Below are 15,353 nucleotides of genomic sequence, written 5' to 3' on the forward strand. Positions count from 1 at the left end.
AAAAAAAAAAAAAAAAAGATGTATGTGAATGCCTGTAATCCTAGCACTTGGGAGGCTGAGGCAGGAGGATCACCACAAATTCAAGTCCAGCCTGGGGTACATAATGTGTTCAAGGCCAGCCTAAACTACATAGTGATGGTATTGGGACAATGTAGGACCTCCAGATGACATAAAGAAAATATTATAACTCCAACCTGCGACATATCTGATATGTCCAGTTCATGTTCCCCCACATCAAAGAATAAATTCTAAGAACAACAGAGGTTAAGAGCAGGAAACAGCTACTGAGGGAAAGATAGCTTCTGCCTAAGAGAGACACAGGGGACCCAGAAAGTGGGGTGCCCACAAGCCCACCTCTCACAGAAGTTTCACAGAGCAAAACATGAGAGGGGCACAGGGGGACTCGACCACGGGCACCCCGGAAGATCAGAGGCGCGGCTGCTCAGGCAGCGTTGGCCCAGTGGGGAGGCAGGTTGAGAGCAGGGCGCTTTCCTGGACGGGAGGCCTCTGTGCTCTCCCGTGACCGCCGCCTGTTTAGAATGTGGGTCATCACTGCTTGTCTCCGGGAGGAGTGTGGGTGCCTCACGTCCGCTCTGTGTTGAGGCCTGCCCCTCCAGGAACGCGCCTCCAGCCACGGCTGAGCTGTCCTCATCCTCCGCGCTGACTTCCTCCAGGGCCCAGCCCCGTCTGCCTAGAGTATTTCTACGTAACTTAGCTGCCTGTAAGACTGAGACCCTCTCTAAAAAAAAGACAGTTCCTTATTACTCACTGTGGCCCAGGCCACAACGCTAAGGCCTTGGCCCTCAGACTATGGTCTGTGCACAAAAACCCCTGGCTGTGCCTGTGAGTGTGTTAGAGACCCACAGCCACTGAATCGCAATCTGCATTTTAACAAAATCCCTGGCTATACATCAATGCTCGGCTGCAAACTGGGCATGGTGGTGCACACCTGTAATCCCAGCTAAGCAGAGGCTGAGGCAGGAGGATCACAAGACCAGTTTGGGGAATTTAGACCCTGTCTCTGAAATTTAGATAAACAGGTGACGGGGGCTGGGGACTTAGCTCAGTGGCACAGCGCCTGCCTGGCAAGCGCAAAGTCGTGAGTTCAATTCCCAGTACCGGAAAAAAACAAACAAACAGATGAGGATGTAGGACAGTGATGCTGTGGAAAATAGAGTATTTAGTTAGCTTTCCAGTAAGGCAGCCAGCGGCCGGAAGACAGGAGATTAGGGTGTGGAAAGCCGGCTGGGGACGTAGGCCTGACCCGTCCATTACAAACTCCCAGGACACCTGTGCAGAACCGGCCCAAAGCCTGCGTGTGCACTTCCCCTGAGAACCTGGGCAGCTTTTCCACAGGACGGCCGAGCCCTGAAGTCAGCCTGAGCGGCGGCGGTACGAAGAGGTCAGTCAGCGCTGGGCCTTCGCCGCTGTGGCCTCGCCTCCTCAGCGGCCGCCCTCACGCTGTACAGTGCACTCTTTTCCTGCTTTCACTGGGCCCAAGCCCGCTCTGCAGAGCCTGGTTCTGCTCCTACCTTGCGCAAAACTCTGCTGGGGTTTGCACTTGTCTTGACCAGTTCTTTGCTCAGGACACAAAGAAGCCACCTCCGGGACACTGACTCCAGCTCCCCAAGCCTGGTAACAGAAAGGCCTGAGACAGAGTTCAGTGACCAGCCATACTGATAACAGTTAAAAATAGACAGTGAGCTAGGACTTTGGACAAATCATGAATTTCCTCAGGAAATATGAGGTACAGCCTACTGCCTGCTAAAGGGGGTTCTACCTCCTTCCTGAGCGCTGGAGTTCTGACAAATTTAAATGCACTGAACTTTTTTTTTTCTTTTTTTGAGACAGGATCTCACTGTGCAGTTCAGGCTGGTCTTGAACTCACTGTGTGACTCAGGCTGGCCTTGAACTCACTGTGTAACTCAGGCTGGCCTTGAACTCACAACGATCCTCCTGCCTCAGCCTCCTAAGTGCTGGGATTACAGGTGTGTACCACCACGCCCGGCTAGTCCTTTGTTGTTTTTTTTTTTGTCCGTCCCCACCCCCCCACTGGGACTTGAACTCACGACCTTGAGCTTGCCAGGCAGGCGCTGTGCCCCTGAGCTAAATCCCCAGCCCCACTCCGTTTTTGAGACAGATCTCACTAAGTAGCTACCTTTCCCAGACTGGCTCAAATCAGTGGTTCTCCTGCTCCAGCTTCCCAAGTAGCTGGGATTATAGGTATGCACCACCCAGCCTGGGGTGATTTCCATCAATGTGAACACGTGTGTGCATGTGTTACTGAGAGTTGAACCCTGGCTGAACTACATCTCTAGCTTTAAGAAAAAAAAACAAAAATTAATGTGAGCTCAAGGCCAGCTTGAACTGCACAGGGAGACCCTGTCTCAAAAAGACAAAAAAAACAAAACAAAACAAAACTTTTTTTTTTTTTGGCACCAGGTCAAACTCATGACTTGCGCTTGCCAGGCAAGGCGCTGTGCCACTCAGCTTATATTCCTGGCTGATACTCAAAAATTAAATGGTTAACAGCTCCGGGCTCATGATATATTATGTTATGTAAATTATGTTAATTTAACACAAACTGACATCAAACTCATGTACTCACAGTAAGATTTTATAAGGGTAGACAACCAGGTGTGGTGATGCATGCCTATAATACCAGTACTTGGGAGGCTGAGACAGGAGGATTGCCTTGAGTTAGAGGCCAGGCTGAACTACATAGCAAGACCCTGTCAAAAAAAGAAAAAAAAAGAAAGGAAGAAACAAAGAACGAACGAAAGAAAGAGTGTTCACACAAAGTCTTGTTGAGTAAGTGCGTGCCTGGTGCCTCAGGCACTTGTGTGCCCATAGGTTCCTAGGCTGACGGTGGCCCGGGTCTGGAAAGGTGGACAGTGAGACACGAAGCAGAGCCGGGGTGCGGGAGACCTCAGTCCCCCCCGCTGTTGGTGCAGGCCAGTGCGTCTGTCTGCCGAGCAGGTGAGACGGCTACGGCTACATGAAAGAGGTTTCAAGTACGTATCACACGCATGGCTTTTCTTAATTCGGCGATGACAACTCGTCCAGCAGGTTCTTCTTGTCCCCTTGAGGGAAAAGCCTGTATAAACAGGTAACTCTTGTACAATCGTTTTGGGTTAGCAAATTTCGGGCTTTATGCGAGGCTCCTTCACCTATGAACGGATCACAGCTAGAGACTACGGAAGATGTTCTTCTAGCTGATCGGGTATGTGCCCGTGATGTGAGTCTCTAGGACTTCCAGAGGTATGTGGGTGGAGCTTGTGGGGGATGTCAGGCTCAGGAATTTGAAGCAGTTACAAGCCCAGGACAGAACAAAAATAGGAAAACATGCCGAAGGTAAGATCTGAAAGATGAGAAACCACATAAAACCAGAATCGAAAGCTAAGCTCACAGAGCAGGAGAGGCCAACACTAGGATCCAGAACACCTGTATATTTTTCTAAAAGGGTTAAAAACGTGGGCAGTTACTTACGCGACTGGACTGGGCAAAGCTGGGCAGAAGACCAGCTCACTACGTGCACCGTTTGGCCGACGGTTCATAGCTGCCGACCAACCTTGTCGTCCATCTATACAGTACCTTGTGGACTGTATCAGCCAGTAGAAGCGTGGCAATGCTAAGCGAATAAATTAGCACACCTTACATTTGTTTAAATACTTGTTTCAGGAGGAGTTCCTGAGCATTAATTTTCTCTTTTATTTGAGGATTAATTTTCTGTTGTGAAGTGTATGTGACTCTCTTGGAAGAGGTCATCCCTTGGAGATGTGTGTGTGTGTGTTGGGATTAATCACTTGGAAATTTATCAGAGAATTACCACTTGAGCTGGGGATGGGCCCTGCCTGTAATTCCAGCACTCAGGAGGCTGAAGCAGGAGGATTGCTTTGAGTTCAAGGCCAACCTGAATTACGTAGGGAGAACCTGACTCAAAAAAAAGCATTATACTTTTTATGCTGTAACAATCTTCTGCTAACAATAATAGTCCGCTTTTGCAGCGGCCACTTGCCAGTTTGTCATGTGCTTAACAGTTTTGCTTGTTTGGTTTTGGTTATGGTTTTAGGTTTCAAGTTTAATGTTTGGTGGTTGTTTACTCCTTTGGGTTTCATAGTTATAAAGCATGTTTGGTGTTAATTAGAGCTACACTGTCCAAACAGTTGAACTTTAAGAGTAGGAATATTTAACTAAGAAGTAGATTAAAACATCTATACCTAAGCTGGGCATGGTGGTGGTGGTGCATACCTGTAGTCCCAGCAGGAGGCTGAGGCAGGAGGACCACCAAAAATTCAAGGCCAGCCTGGCTATGTAGTGAGTTCAAGACCAGCTTGAGGGGCTGGGGACTTAGCTCAGTGGCACAGCACCTGCCTGGCAGTCGCAAGGTCCTGAGTTCGATTCCTGGTACAGGAAAACAAACAAACAACAAAAAAAGACCAGCTTGAACGACATGGTGAGACCCTGTCTCAAAAAAACAAAAAAATCTGTACCTTTCTCTTCCCTAATATGAAAATATAAGGCTATTACTAAACTCCATGTTTAGGTGATGGTTATATTAGGCAAGATTTTTTTGAAAATACACACATAGCTGAAATATCACACTTTTACCACGTTTCATAATATATTCATTTTAGAGCCATGTGCAGTGGTGTCCCTATAATCCCAGCACTTGGGCTGGTGAGCAGGAAGACTGCTATGCCTTTGGCCCATCCTGGGCTACCTCATGAGTCCAAGGCCAGCATGGACTACAGCACATAGCAAGACTGTCTCAATAAAACAAAACCAAACCATCTTGGATTTAAGTACAGACCAAGTAAGAAGGCTTTCTTCTAATTGACCCTGAATACAATACTGTATAATCTTTTTTTTGTTTTTTTTCCAGTACTGGGAATCAAACTCATGACCTTGCACTTGCCAGGCAGGCGCTGTGCCGCTGAGCTAAATCCCCAGCCCCTAATACTGTATAATCTTAATATAATAATTATTAATATAATAAATACATGTTATTATTTTAGTACTGAAACGTGAAGCCATGGCCTTCACACTGAGCCACGCCCCCTCTTCTTTGGAGAAAGGGTCTCACTAGACAGCTCAGGCTGGCCTTGGACTCCCTGAGATCTTCCTGCATGAGCCTCCTGAGTGCTAGGACTACAGGATGGGCCACCACACTCGGCTTCTTTTTTATTTTTATTTTAAGACAAGGTCTCACTGAGTCACTGCATTGTCCAGGCTGGGCTCCAGCGTTCTATCCTCCCGCCTCAGCATCCGAGAACGCTGGGGTTGCGGGCTGTGCCGCCCGGCCGGGCCGGAGGATGTAATTCTTAGGAAAGGCTTTCTCCCAAGAGGACCCCGCACTTCCGGCCGGGGTACTCTCAGAAGCCCTCCTGCAACAACAACTCCCCGAAGTCCTTCTCCACCTCACTCAGTCTAGACCCTTCTCCTGCCACCCAAAGTGACGTTAAGGATTAGCTGTCTGCGCCACGCCAGGCGCCCCCTGCCCGGTCAGCTGAGAGTCCGGACCGGTTTCCGCTGCCAGCTTCGTTCTCCCTCCACTCGGCAGCAGAATGAGGAGACAGGCACAGCGCCACACCCTACTCCGACACGGCCAGCTCCGAGGCCACGGGGGACCTTCGTCCCCTTAGGAGGGTGGACCTTCCCGGCCCCGACCCTAGAAACCCCGCGGTCTGCCTGCTTTTGTTTCTTTCTGTCTCTCTCTTTTTTTTTTTTTGTTTCTGTCTACTTCTGATAGACTTTATTTCTTAACATATTGAAACATACTCTTTACTTAGGCATTTTTTTTTTTTTTTTTTTGGTACCGGGAATTGAGCTCAGGACTTTGTGCTTGCCAGGCAGGCGCTGTGCCACTGAGCTGTATTCCTGGCCCTCATTTAAGCATTTTATAGCTGTATTTATGGACTATGTTTCTTGAGACAGGGTTCCCCCGTGTAGCGCAGGTGAGCCTTCCACTCTCTATTTAGCCCAAGCTGGCCTCTAATTCTTTTTTTAATTTTAAGGAAAAGTGCCAGGTGTGGTGGCACAGGCCTGTAATCCCAGCACTGTAATCCTATCCCGGAGGCTGAGGCAGGAGGATCGTTGCAAGTTCGAGGCCAGCCTGGGCTACACAGTGAGCTCAAGACCAGCCTGAACTGCACAGTGAGACCCTGTCTCAAAAAGACCAAACAATCAAAAAAAAATAATAAATTTAAAAAAAAGTAATTATGATACAGAATTTCAAAACAAGATAGGAAAGCTGGGTGTGGTGGCACACGACTGTAATCCCAGCCCTTGGGAGGCTGAGGCAGGAGAATTGCTGAGAATTTGAGGCCTGGGCTACAAAGCCCTGCTTGAACTGCATAGTGAGACCGTGTCTCCAAAAAAAAAAAAGATGACAGAAAATTTTTTTTTTGATGATAGGAAATTAACAATGGTTGTTATATTGCATATTGTTATCTTCAAAGTAGTTGCAAATTGGGGCTGGGGATTTAGCTCAGCAGCACAGCACCTTCCTGGCAAGCACAAGGTTATGAGTTTGATTCCTGGTACCGGAAAAAAAAACACAAAAAAAAGAAAAAGTAGTTGCAGATTACCAGATATAGGCATGCAAAATTGATCAAACAATTAGGCATTAACTGTTCCTTTCAATAAACCAATACAAATTAGTGGTACAATTATCTTAGCTATCTTGTGTGTGTGTGTGTGTGTGTGTGTGTGTGTGTATTTCCCCCTTCCTTCTTTTTTTTTCCTTTTTCCTGTCCCCCATCCCAGTAGTTCTTTCCTTTTGAGCAGTTTCTTTCACAATATCTGCTGTACCTTTCAGTTTTATTCACCCTTCCAGTTTCTTACACTAGGGAGACAATAAGACGTTTATACATGTGGGTCTGATTTATTTCACTAATGAGTATGGTCTCTGGTTGCATCCATTTGCCTATAAAATCCTCAAGTTTTTCTTGCTTTATAGCTGAGTAATACTCCATTGTCTAAAAATACCACATCTTTTGTATCCACTCCTCAGTTGATGGGCATTTGGGTTGTTTCCAAGATTTAGCTATGACAAATTGTGCTGCTGTAAACATGGGGCACATACATCGCTGTGATATGATGTTTTTAGATCTTCTGGATAAATCCCCAGGAGGGGAATAGCTGGGTTAAGTGGGACCTCTAATCCTAGTATTGTGAGGAATCTCCACACTGATTTCCACAGTGGTTTCACCAGTCTACACTCCCACCAGCAGTGGAGGAGGGTTCCTTCTTCCCCAAACCTCTCCAGCACTTGTTATTAGTTGATTCTTGATGGTAGCCATTGTTTCTGGGGTGAGATGGAATCTCAGTGTTGTTTTAATTTGCATTTCTCGAATGACTAATGATGCTAAACATTTTTTCATGTACTTATTTGCCATTTGTATTTCTTCATGTGAGAAGGGTGTATTCTTCTACCTGACTCCTGAGGTGGCTACTGTAAACCTACCCAGGAAATCCTTTCTAGAGTTGTATACATTTCACAGAAGTATGTTTTTCTAGAGAACTCGTAACTTACGGAAGTCCCTGTGGAGGGTTCAGGTCTCCCACCCGGCGATCTGGCATATGGAGGCATGTGCAGAGAGCGCATTCTGCAGCTGAGGACTCTGGGATGGCCAGGGCTCTCTGCGGAACAAACGGCCTCAAGTGCGAAAGCTCGTGGCTTTCATTGGTATAGTGAGGGAGGCAGACGGGGGTCACGGCAGAGCGCTGGGGAAGAGGAATTTGGCCGGCGTGGGCCGTAAGGAGAGAAGCAGCAATCTTGTGCCAGGCACAGAGACCTCCGATTAGCAACACAACGGACAGCCTGATGTACGCAAGGCTGGCACGTCTGCTGCCAGAAAGGTACAATCAAATTAAATAGGGGGGAAAGAGCTTTTCCTCTAAAATCAGGAATGAGACAAGGACGGCCACTGTCACCGCTCCTGTTTAATACAGTCTTGGAACATTAGCCAGAGCAATCAGGCAAGTGAAAGCGATAAAAGGGATATGGATAGAAAAGGAAGAAGTCAAGGGATCATTTTTTGTAGATGAGCTGATCTACTCAAGATCCACGAAAACCTCTACTAAAAAGGCTTCTAGAATTTATAACCAAATTCAGCAATGTAGCAGGATATAAAAGCAACACACAAAAATCAGCAGCATTCCTACACACTAATACTGAACTCAGTGAGAAACACAGTAAGAAAACCACACCACTCACAGCAGCATCAGGAAAAATTAAATACTGAGGCATTAACTGAACCACGGAAGTGAAAGACTGCAACGAAAGTCACATCATCCCGAAAAGGAGGCTGAAGCGGACATCAGTGTGGGGAGATGTCCCATGGTCCTGGGTAGGCAGAAGCAACGCCGTCAAACGGCCGTACTCGCAGAGCTGACATACAGACTCAACACGGTCCCACTCAAAATACCAGCAGCATTCCTCACAGAGCTACAGAAAACAACCCCAAAATTCATACGGGACCAGAAGAGACCCCGAGGAGCGAAAGCAACTCTGGGTAACAGTCAGTAACAGCAGAAGGCATTACAACCCCAGATCTGAAGTTTTGTTACAGAGTTACAGTAATAAAAACCAGCATGGTACTGGCACAAAATCAGAAATGCTGATCAATGGAATGAAACAGAAGCAGCAGCAAAAACCCGACACATGCAACCATGTGATCTTCAACAAAGGAGCCAAAAAATACACTGGAGGAAAAACAGCCTCTTTAATAAAAGGTGCTGGGAAAATCGGATATCCACATGCACAAGACAGCGGACCCACAGATCTTACCACAAACTACAATCAGAATGGATCAAAGATATAAACGTTAAAATAGGAACAGGAAGCTGGCCGTGGCGGCGCACGCCTGTAATCCCAGCACTCAGGAGGCTGAGGCAGGAGGATCGTTGTGAGTTCGAGGTCAGCCTGGGCTACAAAGTGAGCTCAAGGTCAGCCTGAACTGCACAACAAGACCCTGTCTCAAAAAGACAAAACAAAACAAAACAAAACAAAAAAACAAAAAAACGAACAATCTGCTGGAATATGCAATAGCTAAAATTCTTTTTTCTTTTTTGCAATAGGTAAAATTCTTAAAGACAAAGCCACAGGCAAGGATTTTCTGAATTCTCCAATGGCACAAAAAGATACTGAGAAGAAAACCTGAGAATCAACAAATGGGATCATATAGAATAAAAAAGGCTCTACACATCAAAAGAAACAACCTACGGAGTGAGGAGACAATCTACAGAATGGGAAAAAAATTTTGCCAACTATTCCTCAGAGAACTGACATCTGAAATATACAAAGAATTCAACCAAAGGAACAGACATTTCTCGGAAGAGGAAGTACTGTATAGGTGGCCAATAAATACATGAATTTTAAAATGTTCAACATCACTGATCATCAGAGAAATGCAAATACAACAACACTGAGGCCGGGCGTGGTGGCTCACGCCTGTAATCCCAGCACTCGGGAGGCTGAGGCAGAAGGATCCTTGCAAGTTTGAGACGAGCCTGGGCTACGAAGCCAGCTCAAGGCTAGCCTAAACTGCATAGCGAGACCCTGTCTTAAAAAACAAAGCAAGGGGCTGGTGATTTAGCTCAGCGGCAAAGCGCCGGCCTGGCAAGCGCAAGGTTGTGAGTTCGGTTCCCAGTACCGGAGAAAAACCAAGAAAAAAAAAACAAAACAAAAAAAAACAAAGCAAAACAAAAAACCCAACACTGAGATACCACCTTGCTCCAGAAAAAATGGCTATCATTAAGAAATTCTGGCTGTGGTGGTGCATTCCTAAAATCCCAGCACTCAGGAGGCTGAGGCAGGAGAATAGCTATGCATTTGAGGCCAGCCTGCACTACATAGTAAGTCCAGGCCAGCTCGAACTACCTTTTCTTTTTTTTTTTTTGTCTTTTTTGAGACAGAGCCTCGCTATGTAGTTCAGGCTCACAAAGATCCTCTTGCCTCAGCCTCCCAAGTGCTGGGATTACAGCTGTGTGCCACAATGCTGGGCTAGAGCTTGAACTACTTAGTGAGACTCTGCCTCCAAAAAAATAAAAAAAATAAAAAAAATAAATAGCTGGGCATTGTGGCAAACACCTGTAAAATTAGGAGACTGAGGCAGGAGGATTGTCATGGGTTAGAAGCCAGTGTGGGCTACATAATGAGTTCGAAGCCAGTCTGAACTATGTGGCAAGACTGTCTGAAAAGAACCCAAAAAACCCCAACAAACCAACAACTAAAAATATAAATTCAACTTATTTTTTTGAGACAGGGCCTCACTGTATACTCCTGGCTGGCCTTAAACTTGCTTATGTAACCCAGGCTGGCGTCACATTTAAGCAGTCCTCCTGCCTCAGCCTGGAGTGCTAGGATTATAGGTGTGCATTACGACGTCCATCCTAGAAGTTTAACTGGACCTAGATATTCCCTTTCTAGGTATCTTCCTGAAAGAGTTAAAGTCATCACATTACAATGACACATGCATACTCATGTTTATAGCAGCACAATTTATAATAGCTAAACCCTTTTTTTTTGGTACTGGGAATCGAACTCAGGGCCTCATGCTTGCCAGGCAGATGCTTGTGCCGCTGAGCTACATCCCCGGCCCCAGTAGCTACACCTTGAAAACTCACACATGGCCACCCCAGATGAGAGGATAAAGATGTGGTATTTACATACAAGGGAGTACTACTCTGCCACAAAGAAGGACACTTCAGGGATTTATAGGTCGAGGCGGGACTCGAGCCCACAGCGTGAAGTAAAACGAAGCAGACACACAAGCTTGTATACGGCATGCTTTCTCTTATATGAGAAGCCTGCAGTGCAAACAAAGAGCAGAACACAAGACAGATAACAGGAAGCAGGGAGCACGTTTTCAAACGGGAAAACAAGGATGGAGGGAGGGGGAGGGAAAGACGGGATTTAAAAAGAGAACTGAAAAAATGGTCTTTTAAATTCATGAAGTTTATTGGTTCATTTCAGGTAGACGTAGTGACCACATTCGTCACGGAATCCGCACCGCACAGGCCCTCTCTTGATTCTGGCTTTCCGTCCCCTCCCGTCCCTTCAGCCCCTCCCCCTCCTCATTTGCAAAACCTTTCTTTCCATTTTTCCTGTTTTCTCATTTTCATTTCCCTGCCTGCCTTTCCCTTCCCCCCCCCAGCTCCCCTTCACATCTGAACAAGAAATAGAGCTTTTGCCAGTGGGAAGCAGGTAAAAGCTGGCGGGCCGGGGCGGGGCGGGAGGGAAGGAGTTAAACAGTTAAGATTGTGCACACATACAAACTCCCATAACAAGGGCAATCTTTGTGTAATGAGAACAGTATTGTACTAGCAAAAAATTAAAAAATAAAATGAACACCCGCCCCACAAAAACCAACACTTCATATATTCTTCGGAGGAAAGTCTGTGCACCGCCCTGAATTAAGGGAGGGGGCCAGGTGTGTACTAAGGAGGCTGAGGCAGGAGGATCACCTCAAGTTCAAGGCCAACCTGCAGGACATAGTGAGACCCTGTCTCAGAAAATAACGGACTGGGGTGTTACCTCCACCTCCTTGATGTCGTGTGTTATCTGGAACTCTTCTGCCTCGAGGTTTCTGTTCAGTCCCATTTACTGTCTATTTAATCATTTTTTTTTTTTTCTGAGACAGTCTTGTTATGTAGCCTAGGCAGACCTCAAACTCATGAGGATCCTCCTGCCTCAGCCTCTGGAGTGCTGCTGGGATTACAGGCGTGCGCCACCATGCCCAGCTAATCACTTATCTATACTCATATGGATACTCAGATCGCTACTTTTACCTTCATTTGTTATCTCACTGTGTCTTTTATCCTCCAGTTTTTTCCCACTTGAGGGGTCACTGGAATTCCTTTCCACTGAGAGCTCTGTTCGTGGGCTCCTGGTTTCCTCTGACATCAAGTTTTTGTCCTGAGGTCTTTACTTTTTACTCTGGGGGGCGGGGAGTTGAGATGGGGTCTTACCCTATTTTGGGGGGCAGGGTACCAGGAACTGAACTCAGGACCTTGCGCTTGCCAGGCAGGCGCTTATGCTGCTGAGCTGTCGCCCTGGCCATGGGGTGTAACTCTAACTCAGGCCAGCCTTGAGGTCACGGTGATCCCTGCCTCAGCCTCCGAAGTGCCGGGATCACAGGCGTGAACCGCGACGCCCGGCTCTGAAGATTTTACTTCCTGACACTTCATGACCACCCTGGCTCATACAGTTACTGTTCTGTTTCTAGTAACAGCCACTTCTTAGGGTCCCTGGTCCTTTTCATGAGAGAACAGTATCAGAAGCTAAAGGGGTAAAAGCCTAAAAACAGATCCGCCATATGGCTTAGCCAGCCCACCCTCGGTGTACGCCCACAGAAACTGGTTAGCACACTACAGGGATACCCGAACACACACGCTTACCGCGGCACAATCCCAGCAGCCAGGGCGGGAGCCAGCCCAGGCACCTGAGACGGGCGAGGGGATGAGAGTGTCATGTATGCACACAGTGGAGTATCACCGAGGTACAAAGCAGCACGAAATCACGTCACCGGCAGGAAAATGGACGGCACTGATATCGCCATGATCTTATGTGAAGTAAATCCAATTCAGAAAAACACGTATCACAAATTTTCTCTAAACGTGGACTACATATATATACACAAAAGTGGAAGAGAGGTTATCGTTAGACAAGGGAAAGGGCAGAAACGGGGATGCATCAAACACATTAGGGGTATGTATGAAAATATGATCAAACATGTTGATGTATGCATGAAATATGATCAAATATGTTAGGTGTATGTATGAAAATATGATCAAACATGTTAGGTGTATGTATGAAAGTATCACCAAACATGTTAGGTGTATGTGTAAAAATATTGCCAAACATGTTGGATGTATGTATGAAAATATGATCAAACATGTTAGGTGTATGGATAAAACATGATCAAACATGTTGGGTGTATGTGTGAAAATATGATCAAACATGTTGGATGTATGAAAATACCACATTGACAGTGAAAGAAATTTTTTTTTTCTTTTTTTGAGACAGGGTCTCCCTATGCAGTTCAGGCTGGCTATGAGCTCACTTTGTAGCCCAGGCTGGTCTCTAAGTCACTATGATCCTCCTGCCTCAGCCTTCTGTGTGCTGGAATTACAAGCATGTGCCACCATACCTGGTTAAAAATTTTTTAGTTTTTTTTTTTTTTTTTTTTCTGGTACCGGGAATTGAACTCAGAACCTCGTGCTTGCCAGGCAGGCGCTGTGCCACTGAGCTAAATCCCCAGCCCCTTTTTGTTGTTTTTTGAGACAGGGTCTTACTACACAGTTCAGGCTGGTCTTGAACTCACTGTGTAGCCCAGGTTGACCTCTAACTCATGGTGATCCTCCTGCCTCAGCCTGCCAAATGCTGGAACTGTAAGCATTCACCAAGCTGGGTGAAAATACCACACCGAAACTGAAAGTTCTGTAAAACCCACAGGCACTAGAAGGTCTTTAAAAATCATCTCTCCTATTCTGTTCCTTTCCTGCATCCCCTTCCCCCTTTCTCCTCCTCTTAGTCCTAGGGCTCGAACCCAGGGCATGCACTCTGGTTTTTGTTTGTTTGTTCCAGTACCAGGAATTGAACTCACGACCTTGCACTTGCCAGGCAGGCACTGTGCCGCTGAGCTAAATCCCCGGCTCCTGGAATGCACTCTTTGACCCACCTTTTCAGCTCTTTCTGAAGTTTTATTTTGAGACAGGATCTTGCTAAATTCCTGGCTGACCTCGAACTCAAGATCCTCCTGTGTCAGCCTCCCGAGTGGCAGTGATTACTGGCATGGGTCACCACCTGACCTTGGCAGTCTTCTGAACAGACGGTAGTACCATATAGAGTTGGCCCTCCATATCCACGGGTTCCATGTTCATGGATTCAACCAGCCACAGATCGAAACACCGGGTAAAAAATGAACTGCTTCTACACTGAACACGCACGGATGTTGCTACTGCTCACTACACTGCACAAGAAGCTGGAGTGGCAGTGCGCACCTGCATCCCAACACTCGGGAGCCTGAGGTGGAGGACTGTAAGTCTGAGGACAGAATGGGCAATTGTATGACTTAGCGAGACCCTGTCTTAAAAGAAAAAAAGAAAAGAGAAGCTAGCTGGGCATGGTGGTGCAAGCTTGTAATCCCAGCACTCGGGAGGCTGAGGCAGGAGGGCTGCTCTGAGTTTGAGGCCAGCCTGGGCTACAAAGCCAGCCTGAAGTGCACAGTGAGACCATGTCTCAAAAAGACAAAAGACGAAATAAAGAAAGGAAGAAAGAAAGAAAAGCCAAAAAACAGGCTGGGGATGTAGCTCAATGTGAAGGCCCCTGGGTTCAACCCCAGTATTATAACAACAAAAACAGCTGGGTGTGGTGGCCAACGCCTATAATACCAACACTCTAGAGGCTGAGGCAGGAGGATCAATGTGAGTTCAAAGACAGCCTGGGCTTCAAAGTGAGAACCTGTCTTAAAGATATACAGCAAACAGTGACATAGTTTTTCGGATTGTACTATGTACTACGAGGTGTGAATGAGCTGGAGATGACAAAGCGCATCAGTTACATGCGAACACTACACCGTCCCGTGAGAGCTTCGAGCAGCCAGATTTTGTATCTGCAGGTCATGCAACGTGCAGATACCACGGGAGGAGGCGGCCTGAAGTGGAGCCATCTGAAAACGAACCTCGGGGATGTGTACAGCAGGCAAGGGAGGGAACTGCCGCATTGTGAACACGTCGAGTGTGACACTCTGTACAGTAAAGGCAACTGGAGGATTCAGGGCACAGCTCACGCGAATCTGGGGCTAGAGAAGTTAATCTGGGACGAGTAGTACAGAGCCGAGGGCGCTCACCCTAAGCTAAGGAAAAGGTCAAACACAGAACAAGAACAGATTGGTTTTTTAGTTCAGTTTAGGGATACTTTTTGGTCTGTATGTATCTATGTATGTGCTGGGGATGGAACCTAGGGTCTTCACGCTGTACCCAACCTCTTCTTCTTTTGGGGGTGTGGGGACAGGCTCTCACTATGTAGTACAGGTTGGTTCCAAACTCCAGGAACTCCTCCTGCCTCAGCCTCCCGATTGCTAGGGTTACAGGCATGCGCCACCTCGCCTGGCTCCCTATTCCTTTCAGCAGTCCCCTCCTTGTGCCCCTCAACCACTAACCTGCTTTCTGTCTGTGTGTACAGATTCACCTGCTCTGCAGATACAGAAGGAATCACAATAGTGACTTTGTGTGTCTCGCTTCTCTCCATTCATATTTAATATTAAGTTTTTCCTTTTCTAATATTCATTTTTCTTTTCTAATATTAATTTTCCTTTTCTAATATTAATTTTCCCTTAATTTTC

At 46.7% G+C, this 15,353-nt stretch overlaps 1 long non-coding RNA gene across 1 annotated transcript in view; it reads right to left on the reverse strand.

Annotated features, from left to right (window-relative positions):
• The window catches only part of LOC106148969, a 22,936-nt gene that overhangs the window by 1,095 nt on the left and 6,488 nt on the right, over positions 1-15,353 (reverse strand). The gene's annotated exons all lie outside the window — the stretch shown is intronic.

This window comes from Chinchilla lanigera, unplaced genomic scaffold, assembly GCF_000276665.1.
Source record: "Chinchilla lanigera isolate Chin_1 unplaced genomic scaffold, ChiLan1.0 scaffold00033, whole genome shotgun sequence".
NCBI classification, from domain to species: domain Eukaryota; kingdom Metazoa; phylum Chordata; class Mammalia; order Rodentia; family Chinchillidae; genus Chinchilla; species Chinchilla lanigera.